Genomic DNA, 22,084 nt, shown 5'->3' with positions numbered 1-22,084 from the left:
AAGAGGTAGTCAAAATCGGGCTTTTCTCAACGTAGTAAACTATATACTCTCTCACAAGTAATTTGATACGCTGACCATATAAGCATACTTGCTCCAGATCTGTTTTTCCATATTTAAGACACAAATTATACAAGTCAGTCTGGCATCGGCCACATAGACCCAGTGCCAGAGTCAACGTCAAAGCCACTTCCAGATCTGCCTTGTCATAAGACCATAAAAGTCCGTCTGGCATCAGCCTCACTTCCCCACTGCTGGGGCTGCATTTAAACATCACTCCTGCGCATCATAAACAAAGTTATAGTTGTTGATCTGATCTTTTGGAGTTCTGTGTCAATACTGTCCTCTTTCTATTTAGGGATCCTCTGTATCTATCCCATGCATTTTTGAACTCTGTCACTGTTTTTACCGCTACGACCTTTGCAGGGAGGGCATTTCAGGCATCCACCACCCTCCCTCTTTGTGAAAAAGTATTTCCTGGCATTATTCCTAAGTTTACCATCCTCAACCTCATATTACCACTCCTCCATCTCTGGAAAATATTTCTTGGTAGATTAATACCATTCAAGTACTGTATTTAAATGTCTGCATCATATCTCCTCTATTCCTTCTTTTCTCCAGGGTATACATTAGGATTGTCCAGAAAAACCTAAAATTGGAAAAACTGTGCGAATTGGAAGTTTCCCCCATGAATTTCATTTTGCTCAATCAGAAATTTTTTTATTTTATTTTTTAAAGTCCATCCTGAGGTCCCTCAAAGCCATTGATTACATAAAGCTCAGTTTTTCTTAAAACTTGCTATTATCTTTGTTTAATGGAGCACATTTCTTGGAATTATAGCTATAACTTGTTTTCACATTCAGCAATAATTTTGATAAAAAGACATTTTATACAAAAAAATCTAGCAATATTTTATTAAATGATCCTTCAATATCTGCACTTTATTGTGGGAAAATAACAGAAATTTAACATACTTTGCTAATAGCTAAAACTTTGGTATAAGTCAATTTACCAATGGTGTTCCAAAAACACTCAAGCATTCATTGTCTTCTTGAGATAGTCAGGATAAAGCCCATAATGCTGTTCAACTCCTTGCAATAAGGCCTTGTACTGCCCTGGATCTGTGGTGATGCCAATGGCAAAGTCAGTTATCAGTTTAATACCTCGCTCGACTGTGTCATTAACCACCTTCATTGTTACAACACTGGACTTTTCCACTGGCATCACAACAGACAAGGTGGATAATGATACAGTGGCTTTGAGGGACACCAGGATGGCTTGTTAATTAAATTGCCAATGCAAATTGGGTACGCACCAATATTTACAGGTGAAATTTTGAGCACTGTTGTTCGTTTAATTATTATGTATGTTACCTTGTAATCCATTCTGAGCTCTCTAGGGAGAATGGAATATAAATAGAATTAAATATACAGAAAATAGTAACAACTGGCATAAAAATGGTAATTTATCTTCTCAATGTACCATAACAGGTTACAAGTACCAGCAATCATCATCAGATGAAAAGAAAGAGAATATCAGTTTAGAACATGGTCTGTGTCTGTGTATGGCTGTTTGGTGGGGGGATGGACTGGGGAGGGCTTCAGTGGCTGGGAGGGTGTAGATGGGCTGGAGTAGGTTTTAACAGAGATTTCGGCAGTTGGAACCCAAGCACAGTACCGGGTAGAGTTTTGGATTCTTGCCCAGAAATAGCTAAGAAAATTTTTTTTTAATTGAATCAGGTTGGGCAGACTGGATGGACCATTTGGGTCTTTATCTGCTGTCATCTACTATGTTACTGTTACTAGAACAAGAAAAAAATGCTTCCTAAACTTCAAAATTATAAACTTAATCTCTTGGACTCAGTATGAAGGTAATTCCAGATAAACATGCTGTGATGATCATGAAGTGAAAGTAGGTTCATATGTCTTACATTTATTAGCCAAATACCTCAGAGTCCCTCTGTAGAGATATCTGTACAGCAAAAAGCTAATTTTCAAACAAACTTCTTGCTTCTACTGGAGGTCAGTATAACTTTAAGACTAGGAGTGGATGATCTTAGCACTTCAAAAACCCATAAGGCAGCACACTACTGTGTTATAGAGAACCTGTAGTCTCTAAAAATGTTTGCAGCAGTGATACATAAATAACACTGCAACAGTCTATTTTAAAGCACACCACAGCAACTATTTTTTTTACCAGGTTTACCTCATCCAAGCACCCATGTATCTTGCAAATCATATGCAATGCTAAAAGAAACCCCAAGAATGAACAATAGATGAAACCTAGCTAGCACTAAGCATCCAGCTTTACTCCTAAAATAGTAACACACCCTGATCCCTTTAACTGTACTCCTGCCAAAACAGAATGCCTAAATGGCACCCTATTTCACCTCCAGATCCACATGGCAGCAAACTTGTCAGGGCTCAGTTTTAGATTATATGTTCTTGCAACAAATTATCCACTGTATTTTTAGTTTATTCATAAAATTTTAACATACATAATCCAAGTATACAACTTGTCAAGAAAAATGACAAAGGAAATTTTACAATCAAAGGAAAAGAAAGAAAAAAAAACTTTTTTTCATCATTAAAGTGCATTAAAATTAAGGTGATAAATCAAGGGATAAAAATCAAGGAAGAATGGCCCATAAATTGGAATAATTAAACAAAAAAAGTCCTGCTGGATGTACGACCTTCCTCTAGTCTTGGGGCTCCTTTTATCAAGACGCGCTACGGGGGGGGGGGGTTAGCGCGTCGGACATTTCATCACGCGCTAACCCCTGCGGCAGCCTAAAATCCTAACCCCTCGTCAATGGAGGCGTTAGGTATTAGCGGGGCAGGCGGTTTAACGCGCAGTATTCCACACGTTAAACTGCTACTGCGCCTTTGTAAAAGGACCCCCTGGTGTTTGGCTTGATGTAGGATTGATCTCTTTTTTGTTTAAGCTACATTGCAGTGTAGTCATCCATTAAAACAGGTCACTATGACAAATTCTGGAAGAAAAAGGATCCCCAATAGTAGCCAGTGAGATTGTGATGATTTACCAACCGAAAACCTGAGACTTTTTCCCTTCATTAAGTTCTCTGTAGTCTCCTACTAATAGATATATTGTCCTGAACAGTATATTTCCAGTCCAGTATTTTCAGAATTTTGCTTCTGATTAGTCATTCTTTTTAGATACAGACACCACAGCTTCTGAATTCTATTTTTATTGAACATTCTGTAGCTGAAACTTCCACCAAAGAAGTCCACAAATATTCTATAGCAAGTCAAACAGTCTCTAGAGCAGGTTGCCCCAACCTTTTTTTTTTAAATCAGGGGCCACATTTCATAGTATTTAGAGGGCCAAGACATATGTACAAGCACTCTCTCTCCCACCCCCATGCCCCCTCCTGTCTTCCCCCACGTATTGCCTCTGTCTCTCTCCCCCTTGCCATCCAGTTTCTCCCGACTCTCCTCCTGTCCCCTTCATCATCCAGCACTGCCTGTCTTTCTATCCCCCATTGCACCATTCAGCATTGCCCCTGTCTATCTTTCTCTTTCCTCCTCCTAAGCAGTACAGTGGTGCCTCGCATAACGGACGCCTCGCACAGCGAATGCTGCGCACAACGAACTTCTTGTCTTGATTCGTACAACGGACTTCGTTTCACACAACGAAGTCGCCCGAGCTGCATCCTTCCGCGCAGTGTGCGTGACGCTACCGGCTACCCTCCTCCTCCTCCTCCATCAACCAAATGGGAAGTTACATCATGAGGGGAGAGGAAGGAGGAAGGAAGCAGTTGGCAGCATACGCACTGTTAGAGCCCCGTGGCTTGTGTTAAAGTTGTTTACAGACTTCAACAGCAGCGGGAGAAAGCAGTCGCCGGCCCTGTTTCGCCGATCGAGGGGGGGCCCTGTTTCGCCGATCGAGGGGGGGCCCTGTTTCGCCGATCGAGGGGGGGTGCCTGGTGTTGCCGATCACTGCGGGGGGGGGGGGGGGCGGCGGGATTTGGCAGAGGTGGGAGAAAGCAGTAAATGAGTGGAAGTTGGCAGGCCTGGGGATGAAAGGGCAGTCGAAATACGGTATGTTGGAGCAGGGGATGAGAGGGAGGGAGAGAAGGGGAAATATTGGACAAGGGCAGAAGGGATGCTAAATCATAGGGTGACAGGCAGAGAGAACAACAGGAAAAAGAGTGGAAGCAATCTTGAACCCTGAGGGTGAGGGCAGAGAGAGGTGGTGAGATGATTGATCATGGGGAGAGGGACAAAAGGGAATAGAGATGGGATAGGAAGATAGTGGAAGTAAAAGGACAGGGAGATGTATGTTTTTAGATGTATCTAAATAAAAATAATAACAAAAAATTTATCTTTTTTTATGTCATCTTAGCATATTTTATGCTACAGAACGAATTATTTTTTTAACATGTATTGTTATGGGAAAACGCGTTTCACATAACGAACTTTTCGCATAACAAACTTGCTCCTGGAACCAATTAAGTTCGTTGTGTGAGGCACCACTGTATTTCCCCCTCTCTGCTGACTCTTCAGCTCATTCAGCATTGCCCATTTCTCTTCCCCACCTCATTCCCTATTGATCTGCTTCTCTTTCTCCTAATCTAGCACTACCCTGTTCTAGTTTTCTCTTTTCTCCCCTCCCAACCAGTCTTGCCCTGTTTGTTTTCCTTTCCACCCATCTAGTATTGCCCCATTTCTCTCTTCCTATCATCCAACCAGTCTTTGACTCCCATCCTATCCACCTCTATAAAGCACAATTTTCCTCCCTTCCATGGCGCCTCCCCCAGGTCCATGCTAATGAACAAGAACATAAGAATAGCCTTATTGGGTCAGGCCATAGGTCCATCAAGTCAATCCAGGTCACTATTGCCTAGCAAAAACCTAAAGAGTAGCAACATTCCATGCTACCAATTCAGGGCAAGCAGTGGCTACCCCAATGTCTCTCTCAATAACAAACTCTGGACTTTTCCAAACCTTTCTTAAAACCAGCTACGCTATCCGCTCTTACCACAACCTCTGGCAATGCGTTCCAGAGCTTAACTATTTTCTGAGTGAAAAAATATTTCCTCCTATTGGTTTAAAAATATTTCCCTGTAACTTCATCGAGTGTACTCCAGTCTTCGCAATTTTTGACAGTGAAAAATCAATTCATTTGTACCCGTTCTACTCCACTCAGGATTTTGTAGACTTCAATCATATCTCCCCTCAGCACAGGACTGTGGCTCTGTGCACACTGCTACTGCATCCTGTACTGGTCCCATTGCCTCTGAAATAAATGGAATCAGCACAGGTTACAGAGAGTTGTGGTCTGCGATCCTTCTTTGGTTGCTTATTAGTGTGGACCAAAGGGAGAAGAGGCAGCAGGTCTGTGGGTTGGGAAGGTTGCCGTTATAGAGGCTTAACCTCTCCAAGCCTCTTATACAGGGGGCATATGGGTTCCTCACTAGAGGCATAGCCAGCCCTTTGATACTGGGGGTCCCAGAGGTGGACTGGGAGGGTGGAGACACAACATATTCCTTCCACTCCCCACCTCCGTGCGTTAAAATTACTGGCATGAATGCCAAAGCTCCACCAGTCAAAAAATTTTCTGCTGGCCACTCTCTTCCTCCTGGCATGCTTGGAGTAACCCAGGACTCCTAGCATCAGTAGCTGGAAATACCCTGACAACTTTCGAGTTACTGCAGAAACAACAGAAAGAGGGGAGCAGCTCAGCATGAAATTTCTTTGACTGATGGGAGCTTTGTCATTTCTTTGACTGATGGGAGCCAGCCATTTAATAGGTTCAGTGCAGGTTTGGAGGGGATCTGAGCCCAAACCCCACTGTGGCTATACCACTTTAACAGTAATGTCAATGGCAGTTTCAAAATGAAACTCCATGCTTTCTTCTGTTTCTCAGATCCTCACCAGCTTTTTTTTTGCCTGCACTTCTGTCTCCCATTTACCTTTTTTCCCCAGTATCTGATTTTCTCCCTCCCCCTTCTCCAGTTTTCTTTATGTACCGACCCACCTTCATCCTGTCTTGTTGCCCTTACCCGATAATGCTTGCTTCCCTGCCGGGTTCTCTGCCTCTCTACCTGAGCTTCAACAGATCCTCTTTCCTTGCCGCAATGCTTCGATGAGCCTCCTCCCCTGTCCCAAATGATCTGAGAGAGCCCTGTGAAGTCAGTCCTCAGATGAGATTCCTGTTTCTCTGTCATGACTAGGTTTTCACCACAAAGTCAAGCCTTGCTGTGCTGGAAGATAAAGTTGGTCTCATGGTATTAAGTCTCACGAGACTTGATACCATGGGACCAGCCTCAACGTCCAGCACAGTACGGTTCAACTTCATGGTGAAAACCAGTTGCATCTGAGAAGCAGAGGACTTCACAGGACTTTCTTGGACCTCTCGCAGCAGGGAAGGAGGATCGTTGAGGATTTCAGAGAACTTCTGCAGGCCAAGAAGCCGAGGTTGGTGGGATGAGTTCTGGCCCATGAGTTGGACAAGCCTGCTCTAGAGTAAATACTTGCAGATTTTTCATCACACACACTGAAGGGTGGCAGTCTGTACTGGAGCCATCTCTTTGCAGAATTTCCCCTATGCCAAAATAATCTGCAAGTCTCCAGGGACAGTCAAAGAATCTTCTCCCAAAAATTGCCATTGTGCACCCCCAACCTCCCTACTTTTCGTCAAGGAAGCCTCTCCACCATTTTAAGATGGCTATGGGGCATTGAAGGTGCCAGCATTCTTCCAGGCAGAGGGTGATTTCAAATATCAAGGAAGACACAAGAGTAACACAGAACATAAAAACACAATGGCAGATGGCCCATCCAGTCTGCCCAACTACAGCATCCACTATTTTCTCCCAGAGGCCTCTGACCCAGAGCCTTGGCTACACCCAAGCCACAAGAAACAAAATGAATCCATCAGATCTAAGACTGAGTGTGGCAGCACTGCTCCAAATTTGGTGCATCCCTTCCTCTTCTTCCCTACACCTAATATCTGAATTCAAAAGAAGCAACTCTACAAAACTGGAGATTTCAAAATATAATTTGGGCTCTGTTTACTCAGATATGCCCAGCAGCCATATTGTTCTGTAGGTAAAATAGCTCTTTGTAGGTTTGTGTGTCATTGAAGTGTGCTAGGTTTTTGGTCCGTCAAGGATGCAGATGTAAGCTAAGGAGCTGGGTTTGTAAAGAGGAAGGTTTTCACGGCCTTCCTGAAGTTCCAAAGACTGTTTAAAGATCTGACAGTTGGGGGGATGGTGTGCCATAATCTGGGTATAACATGGGAATAAGAGCATTTCCGGGCTGTTTCAGATGTGAGTGAGTGACCGGGTGGAATGGCTAGCCGTTTTTCTACTTGGGATCTCAGTGATCGGTTGGGGACATAAATTTGTAGTTTTGATGCTATGTAGCTTGGTGTTATCTTGTGGAATGTCCTGAAAGCTAGAACCAGGGCTTTAAAGACGCATCGTTTTTGGATAGGCAGCCAGTGCATGGATCTTAGTGCAGGGGTGACGTGGTCGTGGAAGTCCAGGTTTTTCAGGAGTCAGATTGCAGCGTTTTGCACACCTTGAAGACAGGAGACGGTTTTTGTGATCTGCTCTGGATAGTCTCCAGAAGGTTTATTCTTCATTTGTAAAATGTATTTTAAACTCCATCAACAGACTGCAAGATCTAGAGGCATCTTTAAACCAACAGGCTTGCAGGATTGATAGTATGGGAAATTCTATTGATGAATTGAAAATGTTTGTCTGCACAGCATGTTCAAAATAAGAACATGTAGGTAAGAAAAACTGAGAACTTTGAGAACAGCAATAGAAGTGTGAACATAAAGCTGTTAAATATTCCACTATCTAGGGTTATCACTCATAGAAAACTGTTTTCTCATTTTTTGATACTGGTATTTACAATCTATGCAGAAAAACTTATCATTTGTCTATAACAAATTTTGAGACAGATGGTCGAAAGACAGGTTGATGTTTCAGCTATTTTGGAATCATCTGAGCTAGAGATATTTGGAAGGAGTACTCTATTGGAATAATTTATTTTTTCTACTGGCATAATTTGTTTTTCTACAAGATAAAGAAACAGTTTAAAACACATAGATCTTTGGATACTACTTTCCTAGGAGCCAAAGTACTAGTTTCTCCACTCATTTCTAGATAGATACACCTTAGAACAGCGGTCTCAAACACGCGGCCCGCGAGCCGCATGTGACTCTCCAGGTTTTATTTGCGGCCCGCGGTCTGGACGCGATCAACAGCATTTCTCTTCCCCTTTCCCTTCCTTTTGGAGCAGCAGCTTGTCTGGCCGGCTCTTTCTGCTCAAACCCGTGGGTTGGCGGCTCCTCGCGCTATCCACTCCTGCATCGGAAGCCTCTCTGACGTCACAACATCAGAGGCTTCAGACGTAGGCACGGATCTCGCAAGGAGCCGCCACCCACGGCTTTGAACGGAACAAGCTGGCCAGACACGCTGCTGCTCCACAAGGAAGAGAACGGAAGGGGAGGGGAAAGAGAAATGCTTCTGCTACATAGGAAAGGCACAGTTACTTACCGTAACAGGTGTTATCCAGGGACAGCAGGCATATATTCTCACATGTGGGTGACGTCATCTACGGAGCCCCGATGCGGAAGCATTTTCAAGCAAACTTGATTGAAGATTTAAGTTTGCTCTGCTGCTCCACGCATGCGTGCCTTCCTGCTCCACTAGGGGGTGCATCCCCTCGTGGTCTCCAGTTCAAAATTTTCTGCTGAGCCTAGAAGTCGTGTTTTTTCAGGCTCTGCCCCAACTGCCTTCTAGCACCGCGATTTTTCTTGTTTTTCATCGTTTAAGTCGCTGTGCGCGAAATTTTTTCTTCTTCAACTTGATTCCTGCTTCGTTTGACCGACCCGGAGGCTTCCGGGTCCCCGTGGCCGCGTGGCTACTCGAGCCGCGGCCACTTTCGATTCTATGTCCCGGCCTTTGACCGGCTTTAAAAAGCTTCCGCATCGGGGCTCCATAGATGACGTCACCCACATGTGAGAATATCATGCCTGCTTGTCCTGGGATAATGACAATTTTGCATGAGGTAAAACTCTTTATAGTTTATATATCTTTCCTTTCAACTGTTAAAGGAAAGTTTTATAAACTCTAAAGAGTTTTACCTCATGCAAAATTGTCATTTCTTTAATTAACTATTTTTTCTGCGGCCCTCCAAGTACCTACAAATCCAAAATATGGCCCCGCAAAGGGTTTGAGACCACTGCCTTAGAAGGAAGAAGTTGTTATTTATGCATCAGGCTGTTATTTTAATGAACAACTTTTCAATTGCAATTTCTTTGCAAAAAAATTTTTTAGCCTTTTCATTTGCAATTTTTCCTTGAGGAGTAAAGCAATTATTTCTAGGGAACATTCCACTGCTATTTAGGGCTCCTTTTACGAAGCCGCGGTAGCGGCTTTAACACACGCGACTTTTAATCACGCGCTAACCCCTGTGCTAGCTGAAAAACTACCACCTGCTCAAGAGGAGGCGGTGGTGGCTATTGCGTCCGGCGGTTTAGCGCACACTATTACGCGTGTTAAACCGCTTCCGCGGCTTTGTAAAAGGAGCCCTTAATCTTTATTGGCTTGTTAAGTAATGAGGGGCTATTCCTCCCTTTTTATTTGAATTTTCCAGTGGATTTTCTTACTTGACTCCTCTCCTAGTTGTGGACTATTTAACGACATGATTAATGTATTTAAGTTTGTTTTTTATATTTTTCTGAATTGCTTATTTGAAGTTGGATATATGTGCACTTTAAAAACAAATTTTTAAAAATGGGAGATCAGACATAAGACTATAATGAGCAACTTCCCCTCCCATAATGGTACCTTTGAGTATTGGTGTCAACAGACCTCTTCCGAGATTCAGGAACTGGTCACAACATTTTACATATAGAAAGGGAATCATATGTAGTACAACTATGTATATCAATAAAATAGAAGCTGTGAATGTATAAATGTGCATCATTCCTGGGGTGCAGTTCAAATGCAGTAGGTGTAAAATATACAGGTACATCTCACCTCTATAAAATACAGAGGCAGATGCACAAAATACACTTTAAGAGTAGATGTATATTTATGTTAATTATGTACCACTGGGGGGCAAAGGGGGTTATTGTATGTGCCTATGTTGCCTTTATAACACTGATGCCCTGTTATAAGCTTAGCCCCTTGGTGCACATGTTAATCTAAAAGGCATAAGTAAGTATTTATAGCAAAAATTATCAGCAAAATGTTTATGTAAAAAACATTAACTACTAACAGCATCTAAATTGCAGGACAGCATTTCAAAAAGACAGCTCAGGAAAAAGGTAATTTATCGATGTCCAAATTCACTTCTTTCAATAAGAAAATTTTAGCTAGGTTGCTTGAAATGACAATGAATAGGGCAGTCCCATTCTTTCAAGCAGGCTGACCCAAATTCTACGGGACTTTAAAACAGGAATTGCAAGTATGATCGTTGCATTTATCCAGGTCTCACTGCATCCAAGTAGATAGACCAATGTTTCTAAGTCTGCTATGGCTTTCTTCAGTGTGTGCTGTGAGTTCTGCAATTTGTCCTTATATATAGTGGATCCTCAAACTTGGATTGGCTGGGGCTTGAGGTGATTGAGGCAGGAAAGTCTGTTGGTCAAGAATTCGAATTATGGCAGGGTGCTGCTTCTGTGGCTCAGCTGTAAATTTTCAGTAAGAGACTGAGGCCTTGTATTTGATTCCTGATAAATTCTACATATGGTAGAATCATTGTATATCTTTCCATCAAAATTCAAAATTGTGACCAACGGACTTTTCTGCCTCAATCACCTCAAGCCCCAGCCAATCAGGTTTGAGGATCCATTAAATATAAAGACAAACTGCAGACCTCACAGCATACCCTGAAGAAAGCCACAGCATGATGGCTGAAACATTGGTTCTACCTACCCAGACAGAACAAGACTTGGACAATTGCAACAATCATGACACCAGCCACAAAAGCCTAAGAGAACAAAATTGTGAGCACTTTAAAAAGAAGTTTATAACCTAAATAGGCTAGCCCAAGTGGTGAATATAATCATATACTATACTAGAAAAAATGTTACTCCCACTTATCTAGAGAAGTGCATTCATTCTGTGACTTCTTATTCTAGAATAAGAAGTCACAGAGTGAATGCACTTCTCTAGATAAGTGGGAGTAACATTTTTTCTAGTATAGTATACATTTAAAAAGAACCCAGAATTAAACAGGAAATCAATGAACTTTAAGGTCTGGAATATTATATTCCTTTTTTATGATTCCTATTAAAAGAAACTATATATGCTTGATAGATCCAGATACACCTTGCTATAATAATCCATCCAGATTATGCACATATGGATGACTGTAGCAAAACATCTCCTGGGTGAAATGCAAGCACAATTATCTCAAAAGTCTCAGCTATCCCTGGATAACATTTTTTGACAGATCCTACTTATTGTCCTAAAAGAACCACTACATATTAAACACAATCCTTTACCAATTGCTTAATCTCTTCCACTGTTGTCAAGATATTTAAATTAACTCTGTCTGACCTTTTCAGCCATCAGAGCTGATTTGTCAGGATTCAGCTTACATTACCAGAATAAAACCATCCCTCATACATTCATCCAGGCACAAAACAGCTATTTTGCAATGTCTGCCAAAAGAAATAAGCTAAATACAGGTAGCATAAAGATAAAAATATTTCTTTATCACTCTGGTAAGGTAAATGTTGAAAAGAACCGATGAGACAATGGACTCTGTGAGAAACACCCACTCCAAACTCCCATGGTGATGAAAAATTTTCCATTCTCAAGGAACTTGTTTGTCTCCATCTCTAATAAAGTGTACAAATTTCAAATGATCAAAATAAATCATGGTCAACAATTTCAAATGCATCCGACAGGTCAAAAAAAATTACCTACATGCTAGGCCTACCATGGAAATGAAAAATAAGTATTGCTTATTCTTATAAAAAATATAATGAATTTAATTTAGATCTGTTTTTTACTGAATATTTTATTTGTAAGATAGTCAAATCTAATGTGAAGCAAAGTTTTACATTTGCCATAGTGATTTCCAATTTTCACTGGAAAATGGTTACTCCTTTGTAAAATAAAATGACATGTTCAATATTATTTGTATCAAGAGTTCCTACTCCTTTTTCTCATAGACTTGTACACAGATTTTAACCTGAGACAACCAGATATTCTGTCCTAGATATGAATATTTTAAATATATTAGACACACAATACAAAGCAAACTAGTACAGATCATTTTAATTTCCTATTTTAGTTGGACAAAAGAAAAAATAATAAACTAAGATTAAACCTGATAGCATACAAAAAGATTAATTCAAAGTTCCCTGAATTTACTCAAAAGCAAGTTGGCCCAAGTCCTGTTTCTTAATGTTTATACCCTGCTATTTTTATAGCCATCTGGTGCTCCTCAAGATTAAGCTAATAGATCCAAATTCATTCGTGTTCCTCAACATTAACCTAATATATCAGAATTCATTCGATCCTCTCTCTCTCTTCTTCACTAAACATACTGGGAGGTTCAGTGGAGCATAAACCCTTACCAACATATAGATAGATTTCTTATTGCAAAATTATAAGTATGAACCCAGTCCCCTGCTTTCCCCTCCCCCCCCCCCCCAAAGAGGTGATGGCAATAAGTAAGGAAACAGCCTGTTTTTGGCCACAACTAAATAAATCACAATCCAGGAAACGTTTTAGGATACTTGAAACGACTACAAACATTCAGCCTTCCCCTCCTTAGAAAATAAGAAAAGAGAAAGAGAACCCCCAAACTCTAAAGCCCCCCCCCCCCATTTAATAGGGCACCCATAATCCTGCGAAAGAGCTTTTTAATACCCATGTCCTGGGAGCAGGGAAAGAAAATTATTATTAATTGTTTAAATATTTTTTCCTGGTGGTGGTCGGAGTCTGTGCGTGTCCCAGGCAGTATCAGAACACCTCCTCGTCCCCCCCCCCCCCCACATACCGCGCTCCACTCTTTTACCTCTCTCCCGCTGAGGTGGAGGTCGGGGACGATCTTACGACAAGGAACCAGATCCGGGCTTTGCTCTCACTCCCGGCATTTCTTCCTCCGCCTCCCCTTGCCGTTCTATTTCTCTTTTCTCCCTCTTTCAGCCTCTCGCCATCCGACGGCAACAGCGGCTACTGCGACGCAACTAGCGCCCTTTGCGTAAGTGCACCATCCAGTCACGGATTCTAAGTCACGCCGTCTGCCTAAGGAGGCTTGGTGAATGAGTCGGTCGGGTGGGGAGGCGCAACAAGCTCCGCCTCTTTCTCGCTGAGAGGCGCAGGCGCGCGCGTACGGCCTCCTTACGCAGCCGGCGTTACTAGTGGGTGCGATGATAGGATGGGGGGCAAGCAAATGGAGAATGACGAGCGCAGGCGTAAACACAAAAAAGTCTGTGACACGAGCAAAGTGCGCAGGCTCCTTGGTTGATGTAACTGGTTTTTTGTTTTTGTCTGCGCCTGCGCATCGCATTCTCTCTTTGCTACACTCCGTCCACTAAGGAGCCTGCGCACTTTGCGCCACGCGGCAATGACGTAATTTTCCAGCGCCGGATGTATGGCTTGGCGGTTCGCTAAATAAATAGGCGTCTATTTAGCCGACGAGGGTTAGTGGGGTTTCCCCTCCCTCTTCGAGCGATATAGTAATATCCATGGCTACATATTCTAGCACGCTGTGGAAAGATCTGAGAGCAAAATAACGTGCATAACTTCCTCCAATCATACCCATAGGTACGTCCCAGAGTCCCGGAAGGCACTGCGATCGGGGGCGGAGATTTGCCAAGTGAGGGGAGCTGCGCAGTCCGGTGGTCAGAGAGCGGGAGGGAGGTAAGGAGGAGAGGCTCTCCTGCGGGCTTAAGCTGTTGTTTATATATGGTTATTGGAGTTCCTGCTGGAACGGAGTCCTAGCACCCTTTTTCGTCCATGCAAACATCCCAGTAGGAGGACAATAACTGCTTGACTAGTTTAATATGTTTGGTTCATTCTCAGTAGTAGTTTTTTTTTTGTTGTTGTAATAAATTTTATTTGAATATAAGTTGGCAAAATCAGAATGGCCAAAATATCTAATGTGAAGCACAGTTTTACCATCGTATGTATGTGTTTATGTAAAGAGAAACCAACTAACGAAAACTGCTGGTAAAAATCTGCTCATTAAAGATATGCAAGGGTACATCGCCTCTAGAATTCTGCTTCAAATAGTACTTTGAATTTATAATGAGAAAAATAAACTATTAAAATAAGGTGTTGCGTACGACCAGACATTATAACAGAAAGGGAGGTAAAGTTCGTCTTTAAAAATTATTTTTCTCTCTTAGTTCATCTTTTCTCTTTCTTTTCAGTCTTTTATCTTATCATTGTTGATTCACTTTTTGATTGTTAACCGAGTCGAGCTCCATTTTTATGAAGATGACCCGGTCTATGAGGTTTAGTTTAGTTTAAATTTTGCACTTAAGAATTATAAAGGACCGGTTTTGATAAAAAGGTTCCATATTTCCTCAAACCTTTTGATGTTATCTCAAAGAATGTTAATTTTTCCATTTATTGTATTCCATACTTGTAACGGTTAATTTTGGATAGGTGCCCATCCACGTTTAGTAGTAACTTCTTTCTGACTTCAGGGGTTGCTAATTGGGTTTTGTTCTAGGGATGTCGATGAACTTTACTGGGTTTCCCTGGTTCTAGTACAACACTGTCATGTGGGCCAGATAAGAATTAGAGATATATGTAGTTGCTGGTGTGGAAGGAAAATTAAATAGTACAGTAAGTGTTTGAGGAATTAAATTTTGGGGAGTGAGCTACTCTGCTTTCTTATAAGGTTGCTATTTTACCCTGGGTCATTTATAGTTTGAACTGTATAGTTTATTTTGTATTTGCTATAACCACTATGGCTCCCTGATAGATCTAGGCAGATTACAATAAACTAAAAATAAAAGCTAGAATACCATTTGACAGGAAAGAGCACAGCAGTCTTATATTAGTACCTGATTGCAATAGGGGAGAGATAATGCAGGGAAACATAAGGCAAGGGGACAGGATAAGCAGAGGGGAGAAACAGGTACCAGTAAGCAGTAGGATAGCAGTGCAAGATTAAAGGCTCGGTTTTGCCCCTGTTGTTTGTGCAGGATGTGTTTGTATTTCAGGGGTTCTTAAGGAACTTGATTGGGGGGTGGGAGATTAAAAATGCAGATGTATGTGTAGATGGCTAAGGAATTGAGCAATAGGGAATGTTAACTGAATCCTATTTGAATCCACCAATTAATAAAAACCTTTTGACTTGACATGCAGACTGATGTCCTTTGGGTGAACTTTCTAACTTTTTGACTTTCTAGAAACGGCTAGAGACTTGAGCAAAAGGAATGATTTAAAAAGTGAGGAGCTCTGGTGGCAGTAGAAATTTGCCTCTGATGGTAAAATTTGAACCCCTCCTTGTAATAGTATCTTAAGATTGGGTTGCTGCTTCTGATCATTCCAGAGGTAGGGAGAGCCTTCTAAACCAGCCTTATCAAATGTAGGATTCAGAAATACTTTAGCCTTTTAAATGGCCACCTAAAATCGGTACAATACAAAGGCATAAAGAGTGATATTAAAGTACAAGAAAGAAAACCTAGAAAATTGTTCACTTGTGTGAATGTATGAGGATAAGGTCTTCTCTGCATTTCTTCTAATCATAAGAAAGGAGAAGGAATTCATAATGTACCTCAGATCACCAGCCAGGCACCCTGGCCCCAATCCTTTGTGTGCTAGAAACATCTTAAGGCTGAAGGACTAAAATGCTTATCACCTCTGCAGGAGAGTCTAGATTCCAGCAATCTTAATTATAAAGTCACCGTTTAGAGCTCAGTCTCCCTGCCGAGGAGATACTCAAAACCTAACACCACCACTAGAGGCGACAGTGTTTGTGAACGCAAGAACGCTCAGAGTACTATAACGTTGGAGACAATATAAGTGCCAAAGATTGCTGCCAATAGCATGTAAATGTAGTCACATGGATGTTAATGAGGTCATCAATGCTCAAGAGAACAGCACACAAAACAAAACCGCATTAATGCTGAAAACCTTACAGCTCGGAGCACTCAGAGTGTTTAAGGAGAGTATTTCCCATGATTCTTTCTTTAAAATCGGACAGTTTTTATTTAATTTAGAAACAGAAGGAAGCCCATGCAAGCCCCTAAATGCTGGCAGTGAGAGACGAAAGTATGTGAATTGGAGCAAACCCGAAACTGAAATCACATATTGGTGCCTGTTTTCTGTCCTTAAATACTCCTACAAGACTTCTGAAGTAAAAGAAATAAAAATTTTTAAAAATGGAACGCTTATATTGAAAGGTGCAGAAAACAGGTGTCAATGTGTGTTTCACCTTCAGGTTTGCTTGGCGCATGTGCCCAAGAGCTGAGTTTACTGCACAGCTCTTGTGTGCTTGCACCAGGTACATTCCTCACTCTTTAACTTTCCAATACTCAGTGCTAACAGCATGCATATAATTTGCATGCTATTATTGAGCAATGGGAAATTATTTTGCTGTTCTGTTCTGTACAGCTGGAGGTTTTGGGAACAGGTGCATGGGTATGTCAATTAAGAATGTCAGCATAACTGTAGGTGATAACTAACAGCACCGATAATTTAATTAAGGGGAGTTGCTAGTCTCATTTGCACTCAACGGTTAGAATCCAAATAAGATTTGTATTTTAGACCCATGCCACCCCAGTGGTAGGATATAAGAGTTAAGCACTGCTAAAATACAGAAGTGAAGAACAGGAAAGGCTTTGTATATAGTATACTTTTGATATGGTTTGAAGTTCTGCATACATGTTGAATTCATGGCCACTGTTATAATTATGAATGACTTTAGAAACCCTTAGTAAATTCTGGTTCAAAACAATATAATTGAAGTCAACTCAGTTATTGTGTGGAGATTTTTAAGTCTGAATTACTTATTTAGCCTTCTAGATGTTTATCCAGTCCCATCCTTGATCCTGAAATCAATATATTTGGTTGCCCAGTTCCCATTCCACAGGGCAGGCCTTAAGCAGTTGCCTAAGTAAAGACTTTAACACTGGGATTATACATATGAAGGGGCAAAATCAGGACTGGCTCAGCCTTTTTTGGTTAATCTCAGCAGATGTAGCAATTCCAGTCTTTTGCTAAACTGTATTGTTAAAGGAAACTTTGTGGAAAGGGAAAGTGGAAGTTTAGTTCTTTTGTTTTGCTTAAAAGAGAATTAATTCCTTTTTAAAGAACGTAGATCTTTATTTTACAAATGTTAGGGTTATTGTCAAAAGTTGAAGTCTTTTACAAATTTGCTCTGTTGTATTTGAAAAATAAATTAAAATTGTTACAAATTAATTGTCACCACTTACTATTTACTAGCTGATTACCCAGCATTGCCCGGATATTTATTTATCCCAATCTTCTGTTATTGATTGTTTATTTTGTGGACATCTTCATTTTTAGCAGCAAAAATGGCCTCTGTATGGGGCTGAACTTGGACTTAAAATGTCATTGGGAATGTCAGTATTAATCTCAGGGAGCCTGAAAACAATGGATTGATTATACACTAATGCCATATTTCCCCAAATATAGGCCGCGGCCTGTACATAGATTTTGCAAACTGGCCTAGTGGGTGTGGCTTGCTTAAATGGGGTAGCCTATATATGGAGCAATATATCATATCCCCCCCCCTTAAATACCTACTGGACAGCTGCGCCTGCCTCCTCCAAACACGCTATGCAGGACAGTAGCGATGTTTGTGATCTCACGCCTCGCACCCTTCCTGATTGGCTGCTGTCACAAGAACTGACGACAGCCAATTGGGAAGGGTGCAGGGCAAGGTTTGAGATCGCAAACTTCGCTTCTGCCCTGCACAGCATGTGTGGAGGAGGCAGCCAGTGTGTTTGGAGGAGGTATTTAAGGGGGGGGATGATGTACCAGTATAGTCCGCCCCATTGTATATGCAGATTTAGGTTTCTAAAACTCATAGATAAGCTGCGGCTAGTAACATGGGGTGGCTTATCTAAGAGTTTTAGATACCTAAATCGGCATTTCCTGCGGCTCATACATGGGGGCGGCCTATAAGACACTAATACCTGTCATTTTCGATAATTTTTACGTCAACCCCTTCCCATCCCCACAATATTTTTTCCCAGATAGTAAGTCATATGTATACCAAGTTTGGTTGAAATCTGTCCATGCGTTTCAGAGTTATGCTGGGAACAAACACACACACACGATTTTAATAGAAGATGATTTCTCTCCTGTCAGTTTTTTTTTAAATCTATAACTATTCTATGAGAACTCAAATTTTACTTACCAGTACTTTATATTTAGTACCTATTTTTCATTAGTATTTCCTAGTTGGCCATGTTCAGGCACTTTTAAGTATTTCCGTCCCCAATGGCTTGTTATCTGCTTGTACCTATGGCATTGAAGTGGGGGGGGGTATGACCTTTTGATGATGGAATGCAGCAGTATTTGAACTTTGATTTTCCTGGTTCCTAGCCCCTTCTTCAATTTGCTAGGTTGCTCCTGCCACTCCAGTGAAAGTGAAAAGTAAATGTTTAATTACTTATAAACTATAAATGAACATGCATCCATATTTGTAAAACTGGTATGATCAAGTGTACTGCAGAACCTCTAGACTGAACAATTATGTCCCCTGTATCTGGGGAATATTCTGCAGGTCACTTTTATTTTTCTCTGGCAGCTATCTCTTATTCAACAATTTTTGACTATCTTGATTTGCAACTCAGAAAAGGAAATCTGTATAGGATATCTGTTTTGTGGACAGCGTCCTGTTATGCTTTGTTCCAAAGCAAGGTCTGCTCTTTTCAAGCCCTTTATCTATTTTTTTAATTCTAAATTAAAAATGTAGTCTACTGGTGTTTTTTTATGATCTGTGTACAGTATTATGGCAGGGAAATTCTTTGATGTACCTTGCTGGTTGTTGTGCTTGTGGATTTTCTTAGTTTTTAATTGCCTGATTTTATTTTTCTTAGTGGTGGCAAAAAAGCAATTTCTCCACGGACAAGCAGATATAATATTCTCACGTGTGTTAACATCATCCATGGAACCTGGTACAGAAAGATATCAAGTATACTTTAAATTGTAAGCACTGTCTGTATCACACGCATGCTGGTGCTTTCCCATCTGACAGAGCTGAGAAGCTGCTTTTTCAAAGTACTCAGTGCATCAGACTTTTGCCTTTTTTGGAACCTTCCCTTCATTTGTAATATTTTGTTGTTTTCTTTAGTATTCTTTTCTACTACTGTGTTTCCCTGAAAATAAGACCTAACCCGAAAATAAGCCCTAGCATCATTTTCGGGGAAGGTCTTAATATAAGCCCCACCAGCAAACTAAGCCCTAGTCCTGGGATTTGCCACCAACTCTTTCAACCCGGGCCCCCCCCCTCTTCCACTGCACAGCCAAACCCCTGCTTCCACTGCACAGCCAAACCCTTCCATCCTTCCTTCCCCACTGACCGCGAGCGAGCCCTATCTTCAACCGAAGTAGCATCAGGCCAGCAGCACTCTAAACAGACTGCTTGGCCTTGTCCGTTGGGGATTTCACTCTGCTGCATTACTGATGACATCCATCAGTAACGCGGCAGAGTGAAATCCCAGATAGTCAAGGCCAAGCAGCCTGTTTAGAGTGCTGCTGGCCCGACGCTGCTTTGGTTGAAGGTAGGGCTCACTCGCAGTCAGCGGGGAGGGAAGGATGGAGGGTCAGCAGGGGTTCGGCTGCGCGGTGGAGGCAGGGGAAGTACTCAAGGGTTCAGCTGTACAAGGGATGGGATGGAGGGAAGGAAGGATGGATAGAAGCTGGGCAAGGGTTCTGCTACATAAGGGATAGGAGGAAGGGAAGGATAGAAGCTGGGCAAGGCTGCATGAGGGATGGGAGAGAGGGAAGGATAGAAGCTGAGCAAACTGCTGCTGCACAGGGGGATGAAGGGAAAGATGCTGAACATGGGGGGGGAGAAAGGAAAGAGGAAGAATTGGGGTGAAGGAGAGGGAGGGAGAGATGATCATGTGCATAACCCAAAAATAAGACCTAGTGCCTTTTTTGGGCCCCAAATGAATATAAGACACTGTCTTATTTTCGGGGAAACACAGTAGTTGAATTTTGTTCAAATTTTTTTACTTTTCATTTTTGGGCCTATGGACTATTTTCAGCCTTTTTCCCTACTGGCAGCATCGAGTCTTTTTTGGGGTACTGTTCCACCCGAGCGCCCTGGGCCATTTTCCCCTTCGTATGGATAATATGTATTTATTAATCACAGTTTCAGAATCACCTGAAAACAGTGCAGACAGCATGGACATAAGAACATAAGCAAACAAAAGCAATATTGCAAGGGTACAGGAATTTATTAAAATCACATAAATGAAAATCTAAAAACAAAGTGCATATACTGCATCAAAAATATCCAAAATGGATTGTCCCAATATTCCTGTGGACCGGAGAAACACTCGTTCCTCAGGAGTCCATGATGGTAGTACACACAATATCAGAATCCAAAATGGATAAGGTAAACAAAATCGATAGTCAACAGCGCACTTTACAGAAAAGTTTTATGCCTGTTGACTAAAGTCTGATGCACTATCGATTTTGTTTACCCTATCCATTTTGATTTTCTGATATTCTGTGTACTACCAGCGTGGATCCCTGAGGAAGGAGTGTTTCTCTGAAACACAGACCATGTTGGGTCCGGTCCACAGGAATATTGGGACAATCAGTTTGGATATATATTTTTGATGCAGTATATGCACTTTGTTTTTAGGTTTTCGTTTTTGTGATTTTAATAAATTCCTGTCCCCTGTACATTCTCTTGCAGTATTGCTTTTGTATGCTTTTGCTGTTCTTTCTACTGCAAATCCTGTTGGTTTTTTGTTTGGTTTGCCATAAGAACAAAAGAAATGCCGCTGCTGGGTCAGACCAGTGGTCCATTGTGCCTTAACTGAGTCTAGCCTTACCTGCGTATGTTCTGGTTCAGCATGAACTTGTCTAACTTTGTCTTGAATCCCTGGAGGGTGTTTTCCCCTATAACAGCCTCTGGAAGAGCGTTCCAGTTTTCTGCCACTCTCTGGGTGAAGAAGAACTTCCTTACGTTTGAACAGAATCTGTCCACTTTTAACTTTAGTGAGTGCCCTCTCGTTCTCTCTACCTTGGAGAGGGTGAACAACCTGTCTTTATCTACTAAGTCTATTCCCTTCAGTATCTTGAATGTTTCAATCATTTCTCCTCTCAGTTTCCTCTTTTCAAGGGAGAAGAGGCCCAGTTTCCCATATCTCTCACTGTACGGCAACTCCTTCAACCCCTTAACCATTTTATTCGCTCTTCTCTGGACCCTTTCGAATAGTACTGTGTCCTTCATGCATGGCGACCAGTGCTGGTTGCAGTATTCCAGGTGAGGATGTGCCATGGCCCAGTACAATGGCATGATAACCTTCTCTGATCTGGTTGTGATACCCTTCTTAATCATTCTTAGCATTCTGTTCGCCCTTTTCGCCAACGCCACACATTGCACGGACGGCTTCATTGACTTGTCTTCATTGACTTTCATTGACCAGTACTCCCAAGTCCCTTTCTGGGGGGGGAGAGGGGGATTGTCTCTCCGAGTATTGCACCGGACATCCTGTATTCGTGTATAAGGTTTTTGTTACCAACATGCATCACCTTACACTTATCCACGTTAAACCTCATTTGCCATGTCGCGGCCCATTTCTCGAGCGTGTTTCTCACGTTGCAGGTCTTCACAATCCTTCTGTGTCTTCACTACTCTGAATAACTTTGTATCATCTGCAAATTTAATCACCACGCTCGTCGTACAAATTTCCAGGTCGTTTATAAATATTTTGAAGAGCAAGAGTCCAAGCATCAAACCCTTGCGGCACTCCACTCGTGACGCTTTTCCAGTCCCAAGTATTGTCCATTTACCCCCACTCTCTGTTTCCTATCCGTCAACCAGTTTTTAATCCATGTGAGTATTTCATCCTCGATTCCATGGCTCGCAATTTTTCAAAGTAGTTGTTCATGCGGGACCTTGTCGAACGCCTTCTG

The 22,084-nt window shown here is 41.7% G+C and overlaps 2 protein-coding genes across 8 annotated transcripts in view; one reads left to right on the top strand and one right to left on the bottom strand.

The window, feature by feature from the left end:
- CSNK1G2 (casein kinase 1 gamma 2) overlaps positions 1-13,439 on the bottom strand; it is a 129,928-nt gene extending 116,489 nt beyond the window's left edge. For both annotated transcript variants that reach the window (XM_033956779.1, XM_033956778.1), the window contains exon 1: positions 13,014-13,439. The gene's annotated coding sequence lies outside the window, so the exon portion shown is untranslated. The remainder of the gene's footprint in view (positions 1-13,013) is intronic.
- A 126-nt stretch (positions 13,440-13,565) lies between these two features.
- SCAMP4 (secretory carrier membrane protein 4) overlaps positions 13,566-22,084 on the top strand; it is a 63,343-nt gene continuing 54,824 nt past the window's right edge. The window contains exons 1-2 of one of the 6 annotated variants that reach the window (XM_033956784.1): positions 13,566-13,765; positions 19,027-19,135. The gene's annotated coding sequence lies outside the window, so the exon portion shown is untranslated. Of the gene's footprint in view, positions 13,862-13,948; positions 13,972-19,026; positions 19,136-22,084 lie in introns of those variants that run through there. The other 5 variants (XM_033956782.1, XM_033956783.1, XM_033956785.1 and 2 more) reach the window with 5 other exon arrangements.

Source organism: Geotrypetes seraphini, chromosome 8, assembly GCF_902459505.1.
Source record: "Geotrypetes seraphini chromosome 8, aGeoSer1.1, whole genome shotgun sequence".
NCBI classification, from domain to species: Eukaryota; Metazoa; Chordata; class Amphibia; order Gymnophiona; family Dermophiidae; genus Geotrypetes; species Geotrypetes seraphini.
The sequence above is the reverse complement of the archived record's forward strand: the minus strand, read 5'-3'. Positions and strand labels throughout refer to the sequence as shown.